The following is a 21732-nucleotide window of genomic DNA, read 5'->3' on the forward strand; positions in this document are numbered from 1 at the left end:
CCACCGATTATGGTTGCACACCAGCTAGACATTGATCAAGTGCAATCCCTTCCTGTTGATTAAGGTGCAGGGCTGTCCATCAGGAACCTTAATGGATATGTGCATGTAGTCAATGGTGCCCTGCACCCTAGAGAAACCTGCAATTGCTGCAAATCCTCGGGCTTTATCCATTTGACTGTGGACATCCTGCGTGAATGAGATCTAATTCCCAGTCCTTCGGAAGTTTGCATCTGTGAACACCTTGATGCAATAGTGTGCAGCAGGCTGTGTTATCCCACTAAGGTCTCCACAAGCTGCCTGGAATGAGCCTGTTACAACAAAGTTCAGCGTCACTGTCACCTTCAATGCGACAGGAATCAGGTGGCCCCCAATGCAGTTGGATGCGATCTCTCCTGTGAGTATCTCACAAAGTGATGCCCTATTGGCTCTTGAAAACCTGAGTCTTCTCCTGCACTAAATCTCTACCTGTATACTCTTGGGGCAGCATAAGATTATCTACACCTCCACTGAGGGTTTCTGGGTTCCTCCTGACCCTCGGGATCTGCCGCTACTCTGCCCCCTTCCTGAAAAATCACAGCACCCAGAGCCTCCCTATGTTCTCTTCTTTTCACCCTTCTCCTCCTCCTAACCCTTCTCTCCTCCTCAATGGAGGTTGTGTTTCCAACTGAGACCACGATGCCCATCTTTCTGAGACTTTACAACCCTGGGAAATGGTCAGGGGAATAATCAACAAAAAGCCCTCTGAATCAGGGGAGAGTTCTCCTGATGAAACAATATCCAATAGTTTCCTTTCCTCATTCACGTGAGCAGTCTCTGCAGTCAATAAAGTGTTAACTGCAGAACTGAAACTCTGGTCTCAGCTGCAGTTTTAAAACTCGCCCCAACAAGCTTGCCTGTTAAGAAACAGATTGCCCACCTGTTTTGATTCTCAGACTGAAGGCATATTTTTGCCTTCTGAACATATTATAGTTGTGAATTGGGTCGTTAATGACCTTAATTGCCTTCTCAATGCAATCTAAATAATGCAGGTGGGTTTCTGACTTTTTGACCCACCCACATAATGTATTATTGCAAACCAGTGTGACGATGTCATAAACGGCGCCTGATGTCACCACGCCCCATATTATGTGCTGCGAAGCAGCGAATGCTCTCGATCTGGGAACGTATTATTCAGCCCCTGCTTTTTATTTCACATTCTCAGCTTATTCTTTTACCTCTAGCCACTTAACAAGTTTTCTGGGTTTTTTCTCTCACTTGTTCACTCCATCAGTACAGCTCATTCCTTCTGAAACTTCCACACAATGTCAACACTGGTCCAAAGTTCCTGTATTTATATTCACACTTTAAAGTATTTGATGGCAAATTCTTAACACCATAAAATTACTGGGCAACGAAATGTAAGGCTGAGGGTGCACACTTTCCACATATGAACTCCCAGTAAAAACCAGGAATACAGATGCAGAAAGTGCTTTGTGCATATTTAACAAGTTTGTTTAATTATAAAATATTTAATCAACATGAATTTCCATAACTAAAAATTACATTGTAAAGACTCAAAAGATCATCCTTTGTACGACTTTCAAGTTTTTGTATAAACTAGATAACTAAAGAGAAGAATGACTAAATGAGAAATCCATTCTTGATAAATATTGGCCCAAATCTTCCGGTCTCTGGATCATTGGAGACCGGACGTATCCCCAAGATGCACTCTGGGACTGCTTGAAAGTCTCAACGCGCTGACTGTGGGAATTGCCCTGGATGTTTGAACTTCCAATAGCAATTCCACTGCCCCGGAACTCTCCAAAATAGTCTCCAACTCTGAGTTAGAGTCTGGGACTTTAGATGAGTTTGACTTACTTGCCTGAATAGTTACCCAGGAAATGTTAGACAGAAAAATCCTAGTCTAACTCCTGGGTAACTATACGACTGACATCCCTGACTCCCACCCACCTCCCCGTCTCCAACCCTCCCCTGGCCACCGCCCCCCCAACATGATCTGACCTGATCAACAGGCTACCTGGCTGCCACCCTGCCCAACTGCCACCATACCCTCTTACCCACTTACTTCACCCATCCTACCCCTTTACCCACTTAACTCATCCACCCTACCCCTCTACCCACTTACCTCATCCACTCTACAACACTCATTTACTAACACACTGAAAAGCTGTTTAAATGTTCCCAAGCACTTCAGTATGTTAGTGAACGCTTACCAGAATACGGCACCTAGTGTCACAAAAAGGGGGCATGGCTTCTGCGTAGATTCCCTTCTCTGATGTCTCCGAGATTTCCAGCACTGACTGAGTTCAAAAGGAGTCTCCATTGGAAGATTGACCAGAAAAATCAAAAGAAGGTAAGTGGGTACATTTTTGACTGATCAGGGTTGGAAATAGGGGTTCCCAGAAATTTGGGCCAATGTTTTTGTCTTCTTTAGTACATTAACAAAGGAGCCACGATCAAAGGTGTTTTTGGTTATGGCTGCTCCTGTTTACAGGTGCTGCTGATCGCTGGTGTTGTTTGCCTGAGCAGTTAGCAGCAATTGTTAAAGAATGTTTTCACTTGCTTGAAGTAAAGCTTTGAGAATTCAGGCTCCAGTTTCTAACAATGCCATTTGGAAAAAGCAACAGAACGCATACAGGATGAGAGGACATGCCCCTTGACCTCTGAAAGGCTGTTGATGCATATATTGCATGTTGGAAAATTCTGTTGATGCTCAAAGCACAGATGTGGTTGAAAGTTGTGAGTTCAGTGCTTTTGAAGCAGCCTGAGACCTTGAAGTAAAAGCTTTAATTAAGATATCAAGAAACACAAAAATACTTCAATTGTTAAATCTAATTATATTATTATTATGTTATGTTATTATGTTATTATTCCAAACCCGCAACCAGTGCCACCTAGAAGGACAAGGGCAATAGATGCACTGGAAAAGCTGCAAGTTCCCCTCCAAGTCAAACACCATCCCGACTTGGAAATATATCGCCGTTCCTTCACTGTCGCTGGGTCAAAATCCTGGAACTCCCTCCCTAACAGCACTGTGGAAGGTGAAAAATGTTACACTGCCTTTCAAGAAAGGAGGGAGAGAGAAAACAGTAAACTACAGGCCAGTCAGCTTAACATCAGCCCTTGGGAAAATGCTGGAATCTATTATTAAGGAAGTCTTAACAATGCACTTATGATTAGAACAAGACGACATAGCTCTACTAAAGGGAAATTCCGTTTGACAAATTTATTAGAGGTTTTTGAGGATGTAACTAGTAGGGTAGATAAAGGGAACCAGTAGATATAGTATACCTGGATTTCCAAAAGGCATTCGATAAGGTGCCACACAAAAGGTTAATAGGTATGATAAGAGATCATGGAGTTAATAAGTAATTCATTAGCATGGATAGAGGATTCATGAGCAGACAAGAAACAGAGAGTGGACATAAACTGAGCATTTTCAAGTTGGAAGGCAGTGAATAGTGGAGTGTCACGAGGGTCAGTGCTGGGGCCTCAGCTATTTACCATCTATATTAATGACTTAGATGAAGAGACAGAGAGCAATGTGTCTAGGTTTGCTGATGATACAAAGCTAGGTAGGAAGGTAAGCTGTGGGGAGGACATGGAGAGGCTGCAAAGAGATATAGTCAGGTTAAGTGAGTGGGCAACAAGTGGCAGATGTAGTATAATGTATGGAAGTGAGAAGCATTTCAGAAGACAGTTAAGAGTCAACCATGTGGGACTGAAATCACATATCGGCCAGGCAAGATAAAGACAGCAGATTTGTTTCCCTAAAAGATATTAGTGAACCAGTCAAGACTTTAACACCAATCCAAAAGTTTCATTGTCCCTATTGCTGATAGCAGCTTCTAATGTCAAGATTTTTTTAGACTGAATTCAAAGTCTTAAATTGCTGTGTTAGGATTTAGCTCATTCTCCAAATTGTTGGCTTCAACCTCTGAATTATTAGCCCAGTAGCATGAAACCACTACGCCAACATAACCTTATTCAACAGCTTCAAGAATTCCCGCTGTACACAAATATGAATCTAGATTACGTGCTCAAGTTCCTTGAGCGGAGCTCGGATCCACAGCTTTCTGACTCCAAGCTGAGAGTGTTTCCACTGAGCCAATTGGACCCAATGTGGTACACTAATCTCCACATGGCTTTACATAAATCATGTTTCAAAGGATCCAGGGATTATTCTGTTCTCTAATAAAAGCATCCTTGACATTTATCTCCATCCCGCTCCCATATTTTCTCTTTACTTATTTATTATTTCACTTTCTTACAATTACAGCCAGCCTGAATGTGGTATTTGAAAGTGTTTTTCTTGCTCCTCACCATAAAATGAATGAAAGAAAGCATCTGGCGTGTAAGATATGGGGCGATTCCAAACTCCTAACAGTAGTAAAAGGACTCCATTAAAACTATACCTGTAAGAAGAGGCTTTCACTATCACAATGAATAAATGGGAGAGCCATACCCTTCAGTAGCGTTTTTCCCTATTCATTTGAAGCCCCTTGAGAGAAAGCAAGGTCATCATCAGCAATTACTGCCCAGGAACACATCATCCGAAAGCAGAAGAGACAAAGAGTTTTCCACTGAACATGCAGAGTTTGGTGGGTCTGCTAAACAACATCCAGCAGTAATACTTTCCATTTCCTCAGTGAGTTAGGCTGTCTGTTATTGAGTTAGATTGTTAGAATTTACAAAGGATTATGAGCAGGAGACAAGACTGGCCACATCACAGGGTTCCCGCACTGTAAATAGGAGTAAGAACGCGTTCTCATTTCAGTTAGGGAGGATGCCTTTCCACAAGAAGTGTATTAACAGAGTTTTTGCTCATTTCTTTGAGGTTCTTTGCAAGGCCTTTCTTCATTTCCAAAGAGTAGAAGGGGGCTTAGATTTTCAACAACAGTAACTTGCATTTATATGAAGCACCTTTAACACAGTAAAACATCCCAAGGTGCTTCACAGGGGTGTTATCAAATAGAAACTGCCACTGAACCAAAGAAGGAGACATTAGTTCAGGTGATTATTGTGTTTTATACCTCAGAGTTGTGCAGAGATGACACATAACAGGTTCTAAGTACGAACAGGACTTAATTACAAAAGCTTTTAACATGGGCAGTCACAAACTTCTTTTCAGTTTCTCTTTAACCACACCCACAGGCTTGACTAACAGCACAGGGAACAGTCAACAGACACACACTAAACACTGAACAGGTGAATGCAATAGTGATCAAGTTCTTTATCAAAGTGCTAGGTTTGAAGCAGTATCTTAAAAAAAAGAGACGAAGAGGTTTGGGGGCAAATTCCAGAACTTAAGACCTAGGGTGGAATTGTCCAGTCCTGTTGGTGTTGGACGTCATGGCAGGCGAGAGCGGAAAATATGGTGAGACGGCCAAAAATCAGCTTTACGCTGATGAACACTGTCGTGAAACCAGTTTTGATCGTCCGCTCCACCTGTCAATGGCAGGTTGCGTTTCCCGCCGCCACACGTTGGGACCCTAACTTCAGTGCTTTAGCATCTCATGATAAGGCCTGCTCGCTGGAATCAGTCCCCCCCATGTTGGCTCATCCAGGCACATCAGCGTGATTACACGCCGACATGTTTCACAACTGTACATAAGCGACGTGCACCTGGCGACCTGCATTTCGCTCAGGACTTTGAGGTTTGTTTTCCTACCTTGCTTCAGGCAGCACTTGCAGTCATCAGCACCAGGCTTCGCAGGTGGCACCACATCACTTTTAGGGAGGCCTACGGGCAGGACTCTACCTACCAGACCGGCCGCAAGGTGGGGGTGGATTTTCAACGGCTGCAGGGCTAGGGCTTGCTTGGGGAAGCAGGAGAAGTGGCCTCAAGCAAGGGAAGAGGCTGCAGGGCAAGGGCTGAACTGAAGAAAGGGTATCCCAGGGTGTGTGCAGGGGCATATGTCGATCTGTGCAAATGGCCTCAAGATGGTGAGGCTTGAGGAGGCAGTCTCCAGAGGAGATGAGCCCAGATGGAGATGGTATGTTTGAGGGAGTGAGTGGCGATGTTCCTTGAGCTGGCAGCAAGTGAGATGCCAGTAAATGACTGATGGCCTTGTGGGTACGTGAGTTTAAAGTGATGAGATGGTTGACTTACCTGATGACATGGATGAGGTCATTCATTCATTTTCTGCACTGGTTGGCTGACCTCTTGTGTGCAGCGTTGGCACTGACCACCACTGCCACTACCTCCAAAGCCGAAGTGGTGACACTGATGGTCCTAGGGGGGGTGACCAGAACGGTGGTAGAGGACATCGCGGTGGGTCTCCATGGTGTCCAGAAGGCATCCCATGGATGCGTCACTGAATCAGGGGGGCTGCACTCTTCTCAGCTTTCGGGGCTATGTCTTCACTGGAGTAGTCCTGGGCTGCAAGCATTGAGAACTGTGCTCATGGAAACAGTTTAAATATGGCACCTGGTGTGAGGAAGCAGTGAGGTAACAGCATGGTGGGCAAATCAGAGCCACTCGCCAGCAAGACAGCGTGGTTCCTGTAGCTGCATAACTAATGAGGCCAGAAGGTGACAATACAGAGCGAAAACCTGTTGTTGCAGCAGGCAGGTAAAGCATCTTTTCTCACACTCGCTACCACACTTAGTGCAAATCTGGGTCGATTCCACCCCTAGAAACTAAATGGGCTGAATTTTCCCACAGGCTTCAGGACCCCGACTTCTGGATCAAAAGGGGGTCTCGAGCCTGCACTTGCCAGGATCCAGATCGGTATGAGGATGTTCCAGGTAAGGAGAGTTGGCGGGCTCCAGATGCTGCTGGCTCAATCAGAGAACTGGTAGCTCTGAAGCCTCGGAAGCGCTATTGGGGGAGTTGAACGCCACTGAGGCAGGTTGGAAGCCTCGAGGGCACCTGTTATTTTCTTCGATAAACATGTCACATGACAAGGTTTGATGAAAACAATAATGTGAGTTCTCTATTTGAAGGTAAGTCTCTATAAACATAGTTAATGAGGAAACTAAATATATGCATCTGACTCCTACTGCTTCTACTTGTAGACTGACTACAGAGTCATGGGACTAATACACCACATCCTGTCGTGGTGCTAGAGATTGACAGCAGTTTAAGATGAAGTTAACTAATTAAGGAAGGCGGCTTAAACCAGTTTTTCTGTAACTGGGGTCAGCAAACTCCTTAGTTTGAGAAGGATATATAAGCAGACATTTCAGAGTGACTTAGCAACGATTGCTAGTGCTTTGGGTGAGTAAGGGAGTGTTAATCTCTTTTTAAAAATTGAATTTTGTTTGTATTTAGCATTTAACTGAAATTTACTGTCTAAATTCCAAATTTCCCAGCCTTAAGCAGAGCTTCAGGGCTCTATTGGAAGAGCAGCTGAAGTTAGCTGAATGCTGACCAATTAACGGCCAGCCAGCGTGAAAAACGTGCTGAAAAGCTCAGTGCTGCCAGGGTGGGGGCAGGAGGAGGGCGAACGCTGATGTCAGCTCGGGCATGGGGGAGAACACACAGAAAGTTCCCTGAAGGCAGAGATCTGCCTCAGTGAGCTAAAGGCCTGAGCCGCCTAAAATAAAGGTCACAGAAACCAGAAAAAAGCGTCCAATCTGCATAATTAGTCACCTGAAAATGTAGGTAATGAAAATTCTTATAAGAATAAGAAAATTATTCTTAATTTATCACGGGAACCTCAACCCATCCGTGGATGAGTTTTCCTGAAAAATACAAAGGCCGCCTGACCATTTCACCAACCCGCCAACCGTAACATTGGATGAGCAATGAAAAATCTTCATTAATTGCACTGTTAATTGGGCTTAATTGTCGGCGGGCATGCTTCCAAGTTCAGCGCGTGCCCACCGACGGAAATATCGCGTGAGTGTGCGATGATGTCAGGATACTCGCCCGACGTCATCACACTTTATTTTACGCTCAAGCATGTCAGGCACATGCCTGCCCACCCGCTCAGCAAAAAATTCTGCCCCATGTTTAAACAATTGTTGTGGGGGTGGGGTGCTCCATGGCCAGTGGGATGTCAGTGGGCCATCTAAATCATTCCTAATTGGGGCCTTAAATATGCTAATTGGCAGCCCACCTCTGTTCAGTGGGCAGCCGATCCATTTCCCCGTTGCCAGGAATACATCGGAAAGCTACCCCAACGTGGGTCCCCACTATTTCCCCAGCCCCTTCTTCACCTTAAAGCTTTCACCCCAGGTCCAGGAAAATTCTACCCCATGTATCAACCAGAATCATGTTTCTCCATAAGTCTCCAGGAAATCACCAAAGCTATGAATGGATTGAAATCCAAAATGATGACTTGGCTTTCTGATAAAATCTCCCAAAAGATCCTTTAGACCTGTGACTCCAGAACTTTCTCAGTGGCGCAATTGTGGGCTGGATTTTACAAGGGGGCACTGATGGGAGTCCAAGCAGACCCTGGATGAAGAACCCACTGGATCCCAGACTCGGGTAAGTCAGAGGCAGTGAGCTGGGAGGGATCGAACACTTAGGGAGGAGTGGCAAGGGGGTGGGGATGTGGGTTTTACAGTGCAGGTAGAAGGAAGGAGGGGTACCATCTTCAGGGAGCCCCCCAAAGCCCAAAGGCACACCCCGAAGATAGTACCCCTTTCCTTCCCGCCCTTTTAAAAACCTTTTTGAAAGAACAAGCTGCCCACTCTTGCCTGCCTACTCACACCAACTGTGTATGTAAACAAGCTCAATAGACCCTTAATTATTTATCCAAATATGGCAGACAGGCTGCCAAGTTTGGCACCCCCGTCCATCCACTGTATTATGAGAGACAAGGTGGTGGTGAACTAGCCACCCCTCGTATTTTATGTGTCTCCCCGTTACCCAGGGGGTTGTAAAATTCAGCCCTACACCTGGGAATCTGAGGGGATGTACACACAGCTTTAGCCCAGACAACAATATATTAAAAAAACATAAATCTTAAGTTTCTAGCAAAGCTGTTATCCAGATTTCACTGCCTTTCTGGCAGCTTTAGGAAAATAAAACATAAATCAGTTTCCTAACTATCTAAGAAACAATTATCAGTCTTATCTAAGTCATTGCTTTTTGTGTATAATTACTGAGTGTATAACTTAAGGTCATATCAGTTGCAGAAATAGAATTATCTCACATGACTTTATGTTTTACTCATCCAAATCTAAAGCAATGCATTTCAGGGGGAATAAAGACTTGGAAAATATTACAAAAGTCTGAAAACTGTTCAATTGCAATAATTTTAACATCAATATTTTCTGCCATTAGAAGCACTTTTGGAAGTCGGATCAGAAAACAGGGGAGAGCTAACATGGTTTTTTTTTAAATACACTCTATTCCATGGGTCATTGAAATTATTCAAAGTCGTGTTAGATCTTTGGTGGACAAAGGAATCAAAGGGGGGTCAGACAGGAGGGTGAAATTGAGACCACAATCAGATCAGCCAGGCTCGAAAGGCCGAATGACCTACTCCCGCTCCTAAGTCCTATGTCAAACAGGATTATGGGTACAAAAATGGACTCTAATAGCTTAAGTCTCCTTTATTTGACCAACTATGTACACTTTACTTGCTAAGTTTAATTTGCTATGATTTCAATGCCAATTGGTATAATGTACATTGTTGGAAAATTGCCCCAATGTTAACTCCAGGCCAGTTTTGATAGGTGGGCAGTGGTATACATTAGAAACTCACCAAAAGCTTCAGAAATTAGTCCTGGCTGTTTTAACTTGCAGGCCTGCGTTAAATCCGTCAGGTCAACTTCCCACCTATTCCGACAGGTGAGAGGCAGGTTAGGCTATCTCTCTGCAGTCCCTCAGGAGAAAGGTGAGTAGAGTTATATGAACGTTAAAAGATACGAGTTAGGGGCAGGGGTAGGCCATTTGGCCCCTCAAGCCTGCCCTACAATTTGATAAGATCATGGCTGGTCTGATTGTGGCCTCAACTGTTCTCTCTAGTTCTAGTTTTTCCACAAGGGAAGACATCCCCTCTGCATCGACCCTGTCAAGTCCCCTCAGGATATTGTGGCCAGAATTTTCTCGCTGGTGTGCGGGGGTGGGCCCCGCATGCCGACACGTAAAATGACGCGCGGCGACATCGTGTGAGTGTCCCGACATCACCGCGCGCCATCGCGATATTTAGATGGGCACGATGTTCTCGGATGTGCGCCCGCCATTAGTTAATCAGCTAGTTAAGGCCCTTGAGGCAGCAATTGTCTGCAATTTTTTGGGGCCCATGCGATCTTCAGGACGTTGCACAGGCGCAACGGGCAGGCGGGTAGGACATATTTGTATTAACCTCATCCACGGGCGGGATAAGAGGGATGAGTGGGGTCACAGTGGTATCTGTTAAATATTTAATTGTGAAAGTTACTGATACTTGCTTGTGTGAGCAGGAATACTTCAAAACTCATACCAGCTGCTTAGAAAGGAGTAACAGCCTTCTGGTCAGCACTCTACAGTAAAGATCATTTCTGGGGCCTGCAAGCTTCAGGAAGCCTTCCCTTAGCCAGGGAATGGGTGTTGTGCTATCCACTGGAGGCAGCTCCTCTGAGGAGGAAGGGAGGGCCAGAAGGGGGAGGAGGCCAGGAGTCCACATTCAGCCTCCAGGGGAGCCATCTTTGGGAGGAAAGGTGCAGGCAAAAGGGGCACAGAGCCAACAGGAAGTCCAAGGCAGAAGGGGCCGCAGAAGATGTCACTATCCTGCTGCCAGGGTAGCCTGCTCACTATGCTGACAGCCTGCTCACTGTGCTGTCCTGTTGGCCTCGATGACCTTGGCAGCCGTCCTCTGGCCTGTGGAGCCTTTGATGGCCCCGCCTGGGAGGGAGCGGCCAGTTCCGCAGCTGGCATCTCCCCAGTTGCCGCAGCCTCATCGGATGCCACGGTCACTGGCAGATGGGCGGAGGAGCTGCTGCGCCCTGAGCAGCCCGCAGAGGTGACAGGCAGCTGCTGTGCCGACGTGAGGTCACTTCGGACCTCCTTGCTCACTGTGGATGGATGGGCACCGAGCTGGGATACTTGGTGCCCAAACCAGCTCCCACACTGGCACTGATCAGCTGAGGTCAATGCCACTGTGAGGGCTTGCAGGTCCGTGCACAACCCCAAGAGGCCCTAATTGGTCTCCTGGAGGAGCCTCTCCACGAGAGTCGCCACTCCCTCCATGGAGGAAGCATGGTGCTCGGCCACAAGTCTCATTGCATCGGTGATGCTCCACGTGGACTCCTCTAGCTTGGCGGAATTGTGTGCAGTCTTCCCCTGAAAAGGAGAGAAGAGCATTGATTAGTCCAGCCTGTACCTGGATTCCCATCGCATCCCTGCCACCCCAGCCAGAGTGGGACATCGCAGGGCTCCAGTGATTCGTCACCCCACAGCTGCCGCAAAGAAGCCCGGGCTGACCCCCCCTTGTCCAAATGCTGCCTCCGCCACATTTGGCAGCACAAGATGTAACCTTGTAAAACAAGGAGGCACAAGCATGTGGAACACCAAGGCCAGCAGACGGATTGGTGCCCCACCACCTGGAATCTCCCCTCCCAGCATGTTAGCACCTTAACTTTGACATGCTTTGCAGTTCCAGCACTCTGCCTGGGTGCAGATCCTTGAGTTTGCCCCCGAATCTATACTCTGGGTGTCAGTGTCACACATGCTGCGGGTGCAGAACCCATCCCAGCACTAACCTCTCAGGGTGAACTAGTCATGGGCAATATCTGCTGGCCCACTTAACGAGGGAAACATGCTGTGAAGGATTCAATGTTGTAACTGCACTGAGATGTTGGGGGGTGGGGGTACACCTTGGGGGGAAAGGCTGACGGCTGCATTAAGTGACCTCAGCCAAAACGGTACTCACCCTTCCCGAGCCAGGAAGTTGTTGAATCTCTTGCGGCACTGGACCCATGTGCATCGCACCACATCATGGGAGCTCACACTCTTGGCCACCTCTCCCCAGGCACGTTTGGTCAGGTGGGGGGAGCCTCTGCCTCCGCCTCCTGTCCCTCGGAAGCAGGACCTCCCGCTGTGCTGCCACCTCCTCCAGGAGGGCAGTTAGGCACTCATCCAAGAAACAAGGGGCACACTGCCCCGGTGCCCTGCCCTCCGGACTGGCCTGCTCACCAGATGCCCTCTTGTGAGCCTTTCCACTTGCCATTGTGAGCAGCCTTGCAAAGGCTGCCAGTGCTTCCTTTAAACAGGCCGCCAGATTGCCATTGGACCCGGCGGTCAGTGCACTCCCACCGCCACCCGCCCACCCCCGCTATCCCCGGGAGTCGCGCATTATGCTAGGTGGGCCTTAATTGTCCCGTCCATGTAAAATGGCAGCGCGGACCCGATCACGGGCGGCGATCGGGTCCGTGCCCACCCACGCCCACTCCTGCTCGGTCCGCCCGACATGGGGAAATTTCTCCCCTATGTTTCAATAAGATCACCTCTCATTCTTCTAAACTCCAAGAGATACAGGCCCAACCTGTCCAACCTTTCCTCATAAGATAAGCCCTTCATTCTGGGAATCAGTCAAGTAAACCTGCTTTGAACTGCATCTAACACATTTATATCCTTTCTTAAGTAAGGAGACCAAAACTGTACACAGTATTCCAGGTGTGGTCTCGCCAATGCCCTGCACAGCTGCAGTAAAATTTCCCTACTTTTATATTCCACTCCCCTTACAATAAATTACAACATTCCATCTGTCTTCCTAATCAGTCGCTGTAACTGTTTTTTATTCATTCATATCCATGAATGTGGGCATCACTGGCTAGGCCAACACTTATTGCCCATCCTTAATTGCCCTTGTTCAGAGGGCATTTAAGAGTCAACCACAGGTCTGGAATCACATGTAAGCAGATTTTTTTCACTAAGGGACATTAGTGAACCAGATGAGTTTTTATGACAATCGACAACAGTTTCATAGTTATCATTAGACTTTTTTTGAATTCAAATTCTACCATCGGCCATGACAGGATTTAAACCCAGGTCTCTGGACTACTAGTCCAGCAACAATACCACTACACCATCGCCTCCACTGCATACTTTTGTGATTCATGTACCAGGACACCCAGATCCCTCGGTACCGCACGGTTCTGCAATCTCTTTCCATTTATATAATACACTGCTTTCCTATTCTTCCTGCCAAAGTGGACAAGTTATCAGTTTGCAACAGGGGAGGCCTAAGCAAGGCCCAGAGGAGCACTCCTGCTTTTCTATATAGCTGAGCTACTGTATTGCATTCTTTTGCCTGCTGTTGTGCTTGACGGATTGACTTCATAAAATACTTTTCTCTTTTAAATACATTACCTGTGGTTTACACAAACCTGCTTTAAAAGTGTGGAGGGGTCAGGGTGTTACAGTCACAGGTAAAAACTACAGCCACAACAGAGTGTCATTACAATTGGCCATCTGTTGAGAAATAGTAATGCTCAGCAATATTACAGGAGGACTTGCTCACACAGTGACTTGGTGTATTAAAGAATGGTGCAGTGGACTGAGTAAGACATGGGGTTAAAATCACACTTCACTGGAATGGGCTCTCACCTCCCCTTCCAAAAGTCCAATGGACGAAGACTTGAAAGGATATGTCAGCCAAGTGGTTTATCCAGGCATCACTGGGTCTAGTTGGACCATATAAATCACCAAAGGATCCAGTTCTTGTCCGCTAATACTACTCTCTATTCCAGGGTCATTCCGGAATGCAAAGATAATACCTTGCCTTTTTTTCTCTACTGCAAACTATTTTCTTAAACCCCTTTCCCTATCCCCCACTTTCACCTCCAACAGTAAGTGCAAGGAGCTCATGGATTCTTTGTCACCTAGATTAAGACTATCCAATCAGCTGCCTCTGCCTTGTCCCTCCATTCCATTATTCCCCAGCCAAACTTCATCTAAAGGTCCCCACTACCCTAACCCTGAACTCATCCTTCTCTAGCTTCTCTCCGATCTTATCTTGTCCATGACTCCCACCTCCTTATTCCCTCAGCCCAATTTCCAGTGAACTGCTGACCACACAACTTCCCCTACTGGCTCCAATGTTAGTCAATTTTATCATCAGTTCCCTCTTCCCAGAACTAAAAGATAAAAACAAAAATAAAAACAGAGATAAAACTGGTTCTGTTCCACTCTTCTTTAAATCTGCCATCATCATCCTGGTCCTCAAAGCCAAAATTTGACCCCATCGTCCTTGCAAACTATCATCCTATCTCAGATCTCCCTTTCCTCTCAAGTCCTTGAATTTGATGTTGCAAATCCGTTTCCATTCTTTCCCAGAAGCCCCATGTTTGAAACTCTTCAGTCAGGTTTCTGCCCCTGGCACAGCACTGAAAGAGCACTTATTAAAGTCACAAATTACTTCCTATGACCGGAATTTTACCTTTGGTGGATATGCGCAATTGGTGGGGCCGGGACTGGTTGTGAAATGTACTGCTAACCGCAATCGGCCTTTAACCGTGATTTCACGCTGGCTGGTCAGCCAGCATGAAACCCGCACTGAAAAGCTCGGCACTGCCGGGGTGGGGGGGCAGGAAGAGGACAGGCGACGACATCACCACCGGCGTGGGTGAGCGCTGAGAGAGAGCTCCCTGAAGACAGACAGCTGCCTCAGGGAGCTGCTGACCTGCAAATGATTAAATAAAGGTTTAAAAAGCTGAAAAAAAAACGCCCATGCATCACAATCAAACACCTGAAAATATACCTCATAAAAATGCTGTCCACGGATATTTGTTTTTATTTTATTTCATAACCGAGATGTCATCCCGCCCTTGGATGAGGTTTGAAGAAAAATGTAAACGCCGCCTGGCCGATTCACCCGTCCGCCAGCCGTGGGGTCGTACGGGCCACGAAAAATCAGAGATAATTGCGCGGTTTGGGCTTAATTGCCCCCTTAATTGCCGGTAGGCGCGCTTCCGGCTTTAGCGTGCACACTCCGAGCAAAATATCATGCAAGTACACAATGATGTCGGGATGCTCGCCCAACATCATTTCGCACAATTTTACGCCCAATCAGGTCAAGTGCACGCCCGCCCGCGGGACATAAAATTCTGCCCCTATCTGACTGTGGCAATGGTAAGCTTTCCCACCTCATTTTTGTCAAAACGTCTGCAGCTTTTGACACAGTTGACCACCAACCCCTCCAACCCCACTCCACTGTCGTCCAGCTGTGTAGGACTGGCCTTGTCTGCTTTCAGTCTTACCTCTCTAATCATAGCCAGAGAATCACTTGCAATGGATTCTCTTCCTGCTTCCGCACAATTAGCTCTGGTGTCCTCCGAGGATCTATCCTCGGCCCCTGCTATTTCTGATCTACATGCTGCTACTCAATGACATCATCCAAAAGCACAAGTGTCAGTTTTCACATGTACACTGACAACACCCAGCTCTACCTCACCACCACCTCTCTCGACAACTCCACTGTTGCTAAATTACCAGACCACTCCTCTGGCATCCAGTACTGGATGAGCAGAAATTTCCTCCAGTTAAACATTGGGACGATTGAAGCCATCATTTTCAGTCCCTACTCCAATTCTCTGTCCCCTAGCTACCGATTCCATCCCTCTCCCCAGCAACAGTCTCAGACCAAAACAGTCTGTTCACAATTTTGGTGTCACAGTTGACGATGTGAAGAGCTTATGATATTTGCACCATCATTTAAGACTGCCTAATTCCACCTCTGTAACATGCCCAGCTTTGCCCCTGTCTCAGTCGTCTGCTGCTGAAACCATCATTCATGCCCTAGTTACCGCTAGACTTGACTATTCCATGCATGTTTGGCTGGTCTCCCACATTCTACTCAGCTTCCAATGTCTTAACTTGCACCAAGTCCCATTCACCTATTACCTCATGTGCTCGTTGGCCTGCGTTGACTCCCCGTCAAGCAAAGTCTTGATTTTAAGGTTCTCATCCTTGCTTTGAAATCCCTCAAGTCCTCACCCCTCCCCCATCTCTGTAATCTCCTCAAGCCCCACAACCCTCCACGATGTCTGTACTCATGTAATCCTGGACCCTTGAGCATCCCTGATTTTAATCGCTCCACCATTAGTGGCCATGCCTTCAGTTGCCTTGGCCCTGTGCTCTGGATTCACCTCCTACACCTCTCCGCCTCGCTACCTGACTTTGCCCCTTTAAGATACTCCTTAAAACAGGCATGGCCGGCAGGCAGGATGTGGACCACAAAGCCCCCCAAGCTGCCCCCTGGAGGTAGTTTTCAAAATGCTGGTCAGCGGAGTGGAACATTCTGAAAGAAACTGCTGCTCCAATCACAGGCCGTTCCTCTCCCACATTTATGGGAGAGAAGCAGTCTGCAATTGGAGCAGCAGCAACACTGACAGCAGTGAATGTGCTCTGGAAAAAGAGGGGAACACAGAGGCTAGATGCAGGGCTAGGTGGGGGAGGGAGAGGCTCGCTGCCAGGCCAGGCCAGGAAGGGGAGGAAGAGGCGGACGGGCGGGCCAGGCCAGGTGGGGAAGGAAGACGCTGCCGGGCTGGAAGAGGCTTGATGTGGAGGTGCAGGCGGGAATGATGATGATGAAGGGACTCGCTGCCGGGGCTGTGGGAGAGAGAGTGTGGGGTGTGGGGAGACAGTGAGTGAGTGGGAGTATGTGTGTGTCTGGCTCACAGTCTCAGGATTCCCACTCACCCTCACCCACCAACACATGATCACACCCACTCGCACAGAGCGTGAGAATGAGTGAGCAGCGAGAGATTAGGAGTGAGCCAGACACACAGACTCCCTCTCACACTCTAATGTTGATCTTTACTAATTACTTTTTTTAATTATCAGTTTATTGCTTTGACATTGCATTATTTTTGCTCAGCAAGTTGTTTCTTTTCTTCGTACCTCAACTTTATTTTGAAATCCATGTTTAATGTTGTGCCAAACCTCATCTTTCCAAAATTTCCTTGAGTGAGAAAGAATTTTAACGTGGGCTCCCAAGTGAAATGGTTGGACAAGCCTGCTTTACAAACTAGCTCTTACACCAAGCTTTTGATCACCTGAGCTAATATCATCATATGTGATTCAGTATCATCTTATTTTAGAATGCTCCTATGAAGCATTGGGACGTTTTATTATCTTAAAGGCTCTATTTAATATAAGCTTTTGTTATCAAATAATAAATACTTAAGTTAAACCACCCATGGACGGAGAATGAGAGGATAAATCAATCAGACCTGTTCTGCACGTCACACAGAATATCTTACAGAGCACACTGGCATAGTTCAAAAACTGAAGGACCTAATGAGACAATTTTTAACAAGAATGCAAACTAGTAAATGATCAACGACAAACACCGGGTCAGAACTTTTTATGTATTAAATTAGATTAAAATAAAATGGCAACTGTAATAAATGTTATTATTTCACATCCATTTTATATGATTATTATTCCCATCAGCACAACTAGTTTAAAACATATCAATGAGGCCCCCTACAGCCAGTCTTTTAATTAAGTGAATGTTAAAAGTATTATAAAGGTCTGTACTTTAAACAAGTGTGGAGCCAAAATTTTAACCTGCCCACTCTGCCAAATGTGGCGGAGCTAGCCCTAACCTGAAACTGCAGAACCCCCTCCCAAACTGTGAGGACAGAAAGATCTATATAGCTAAGCAAGGCCATACACTTGAAAGGGTGGATGACTGAATGTCACACGGAGGTGCAACCAAGGCTGTCTCAGTGGTCAAAGGCTAAAAATGTTGAAATGCTCCGCAGTTCCAAAAGTTACCTCAGTGTAAGAAATTTAGGTTAATTGGTTCCCTCTGCAATCAATGATCTATCTCGATAAAAGTTTGTGTGATTCAGAAGGCTTCAATGGGATCATGCCAGTTCTCAGCTGGCAAGAGTTGTGCTGAGTTATTGTAAGAACGCACTGAGCGTAATTCCTGGGATAGTGCAGGAACTCCCCCAGAAATACCTCCTTGATGTGGGCAACAAGCTTTGGCTTAAATAATACCAGCTGAAAGTCAGCAAAAAATCAAGTTTCTCCCAAAATTCCATCCACAGGCACGCAATCTGCCTGCTTTCCAATGATGGGCCTGACCAGAATTTCAGGCTGTCAAGACTCCAGAGAATTACTACTGTTCAGACACAAGGACTCCAGTATTCATTGCTAACTTAAGGAAAATTTGCAAAAATAAAATTATCCACATATGTTGCACATGATAAGAAAAACAGCAAAAACTACAGGTTAGTCAGGTTAACCTCAATGGTTGGAAAGGTTTTAGAAATGACAATCCAGGACAAATAATCAGCTTTGTCAGCAATGTTAAATCCCATGGAATAAAAGGGATAATGGCAGCGTGGATATAAAGTTGGCTGAGTGGCAGCAAGCAGAATATTGGTGAACTGTTATTTTTCAGACTAATTGGAAGTACTGTGATGAAGATAGTGACACTAAACTTCTTATAACCAGTTGATGAAGGAGGAGACCAGGGGGAGGATCTTCCGGTTGGCGAGCAGGGGCGGGGCCCGCTCGCCGAAGCGGGATGACGTTGGGTGGAACTCCTGATGTCACCCCGCGTCATTTCCATTTTCACGTTGGCGGGAGTGCAGCCAAATCAGCTGTGTGCCCGCCGACCTGTCAATGGCCTATTGAGGCCATTTATTAAGTGCTTAACATTATTAATGGACCTGCCCATCCAACCTTAGGGTTGGCAGGGAGGCTGGGAGCTCTGGCGGGCTTTAAAAAAAAAGCATGAAACCTTATCCACGGGCGGGATGAGGTTTCATGAGGGTTTTTAAATATTTAATAAAGGTTTCAGTAAAAGTGATGAACATATCCCAACTCATGTGACAGTGTCACATGAGGGGACATGTCAGGGAAATTTTGAAATCGTTTCTTTAACATTTTTAAATTTGGAGCCGATCTCCCTGAGGCAGCACTTAGCCGCAGGGAGATCTGTGCACTCCTTTGCGTGCATGCACGAAAGAGCGCACTCCCAGCTGAGGGAACCCCCCCCGCCCCGCCCGCACAGGGAGCACATAGCGGACGTCACGCTGGGCGGGCCTTAATTGGCCCGCCCACGTAAAATGGCGGCGCACCCCCAATCGGGGGCGCCGATCGGAGGTGCGCCTGCCTGCACCCGCTCCTGCACTTCCCCGCCCCCACCCCCGGCCAAGGGAAAATTTTTCCCCAGGAGTTAATCTTTACTCAGTTTCAGATCTATTCATCAAGTGAGACATTACAGATGTATAACTCCTAATTCAACAACAAATCCCCAGGCCGGGATTTTCCGGCCCTGCCGCGGGTGGGACCTGCCACGGGTGAGGCGGTGCCCCAGCCAGAAGTCCATTGACTTGCGGCGGGGGCGGTGGGCAGGTGCGGAAAATCCTGCCGCCAGTGTCAATAAATGTCTCTTTGTAATATGATTTCTTTTGGACCAGGCACACTGGCCAGTACCGGGACCAAACCACAACCTTGTCATTGTATGCATCACACTCTAACCGCCTGAGCTAACTGGCCACCAGTGGTGTCCCTTCGTATGTTTTTTTTGAGGTAAAACAAAAATCAATAAACTAAACAAAAATCTGTAAATGAGAGGGAGTGACAGCGCCTGGTGGGACACATCCCCTATTTGTACTCTTCTAAGTAAAACAAAAAAAAAAGCATTAATTAAACTAAAATTAGTAAATGAGAGGGGATGACAGCCCTTACTGGGGCACTGTAACTAAAACAAAACCGTGAAAGGAAACTTAACCAATTAAACCAAAATATTTTCGCTAGGTTGATGATGCACCCCAGGACTCAGGGCGCCCATCGGTCGCGGAAGGCCTCGAGTGTACCTGTGGACACTGCATGCTCCCTCTCCAAGGCCACTTGGCTATGAAGGTGTCCCTTTGTATGGTCTTTTGAGAAAAACAATAATCAGTAAAATAAATTAACAATTAAGATGGGTGACAGCCCCTGATGGGGCACTATAACAAAAATAAAACTTTGAGATGAAACTTAACTAATTAAATTAAAATGTTGTTCCTGGGGCTGATCCCCTATTTATAGACTTTTTTTTTAGAAACAAATTCAATAAATTAAACTAAATATCAAAGCAGGGGTGGGGTGGGGAGAGTGACAATCTCTGCCGGGGCACTGTAACTAAAACAAAAACGTGAAAGGAAACCTACAAGATCAAATCAAAATGTCATTTCCGGGGGTGATGATGCACCCAGCTGTCCCTTTGCATGTGCACAAGTCAATATCCAGTGAGTGTCCTCCACCTGTACACACTTAAACCTTAATTTATACAATTAACAAGTGATGGGCTTAGAGGATATGAATAGGCTAGTGGAATGGGTAGACACATGGCAGATGAAATTTAATGCAGAGAAGTGTGAAGTGATACATTTTGGTAGGAAGAATGAAGAGAGTGGATATGAAATAATGGGCATAGTTCTAAAGCGAGTGCAGGAGCAGAAACACCTGGGTACAAACTGTTGAAGGTGGCAGGTTGAGAAAGTGGTTAAAAAGGCATATAGGGTCCTAGCATTGAGTACAACAGCAAGGGAGTTATGATGAACCTTTATAAAACATAAATTCATTGTCAATTGGAGTAATATGTCTAATTCTGAGCACCACACTTTAGGAAGGATGTGAAGGCTTAAAGAGGATGTAGAAAAGGTTTATGAAAGTGGTTCCAGGGCTGAGAGGTTTCAAGTTACATGGAGAGATTGGAAAAGCTGGGGTTGTTATCTTTCAAGAGAAGGTTGTCGAGATGTTCAAAATCATGAGGGTTCTGCCCAGAACAGATAGGGAGAAACTGTTCTCATTGGCGGATGGGTCGAGAACCAGTGGACGCCAACATAAGGTGAATGGCAAAGGAACCAAAGTCGACATGAGGGAAAATGTTTTCACACAGTCAATGGTTAGGATCTGGAATGCATTGCCTGAGAATGTGTTGGATGCAGATTCACTTGTGGACTTCAAAAGGGAATCAGATAAGAACCTGAAGAGAAAAAATATGCAGGGCTTTGGGAAAGGGCAGGGTAATGCGACTAGCCGAGTTGGTCTTGAGCTGACATGGACACAACAGACTGGATGAAGAAGTGTCGTACGGACTCGAAACATCCACTCTGTTTCTCTCTCCACAGATGCTGTCAGAGCTGCTGAGTTTTTCCAGCATTTTCTGCTTTTTGTTACAGACTGACTGACCTTCTTAGAACCTGAAACCGCTCCATGATTCTAACTTGAACTTACATAGTTAACAATCCTAAAGTGGTGAACAGAAATTAAAATAAACCAATGCTGAGCAGTTGTGAGAGATGTATTGTGGTGGTGGCTAAAGGCAAGGTTAAATTAAATGCGTTTTAAGGCAGTGGTGCAGCAAGCAGTGGGGTATAAGAGAGACAGGTTCCAAAATGCAGTGTTGAATGGCTGAAAGCTCTGTGGCTAATGAGTGCTGCTGAGAAAGGGTTTGGAAAGAAGGCCAGGGTAAGAAGTGCAGAGGGCAGAAGCAAGAACACTATTGAGGAACCAGGTAGCAGAGGTAAGAAAGGTCTAGTCTTTAGAAAGGTCTCTAAATGAGGATAAGAGTTTACAAATCAATGTGTAGGAGAATAGGGAGTCAGGGAAGGTCAGTGAGCATTATGATGATAAGGGAACAGGAGGTTTGGCAGTACAGCATGTGGCCAGCAGTTCCGGGCAAGTTGCAACTTGTGAAGGACAGAGCTTGGGATAATCAAGTCTGGACACATAGGTAAGCGCTTCAGTGGCTGTGGGAGTAAGAGATAATTTTGGTGTTGTGGATGTAGAAATGGGCAGGCTTACCCGTAAAGTGGATGTTGGGTTCGAAGCTTCACTCA

Source organism: Cetorhinus maximus, chromosome 7 (genome assembly GCF_964194155.1).
Source record: "Cetorhinus maximus chromosome 7, sCetMax3.hap1.1, whole genome shotgun sequence".
Lineage (NCBI taxonomy): Eukaryota > Metazoa > Chordata > Chondrichthyes > Lamniformes > Cetorhinidae > Cetorhinus > Cetorhinus maximus.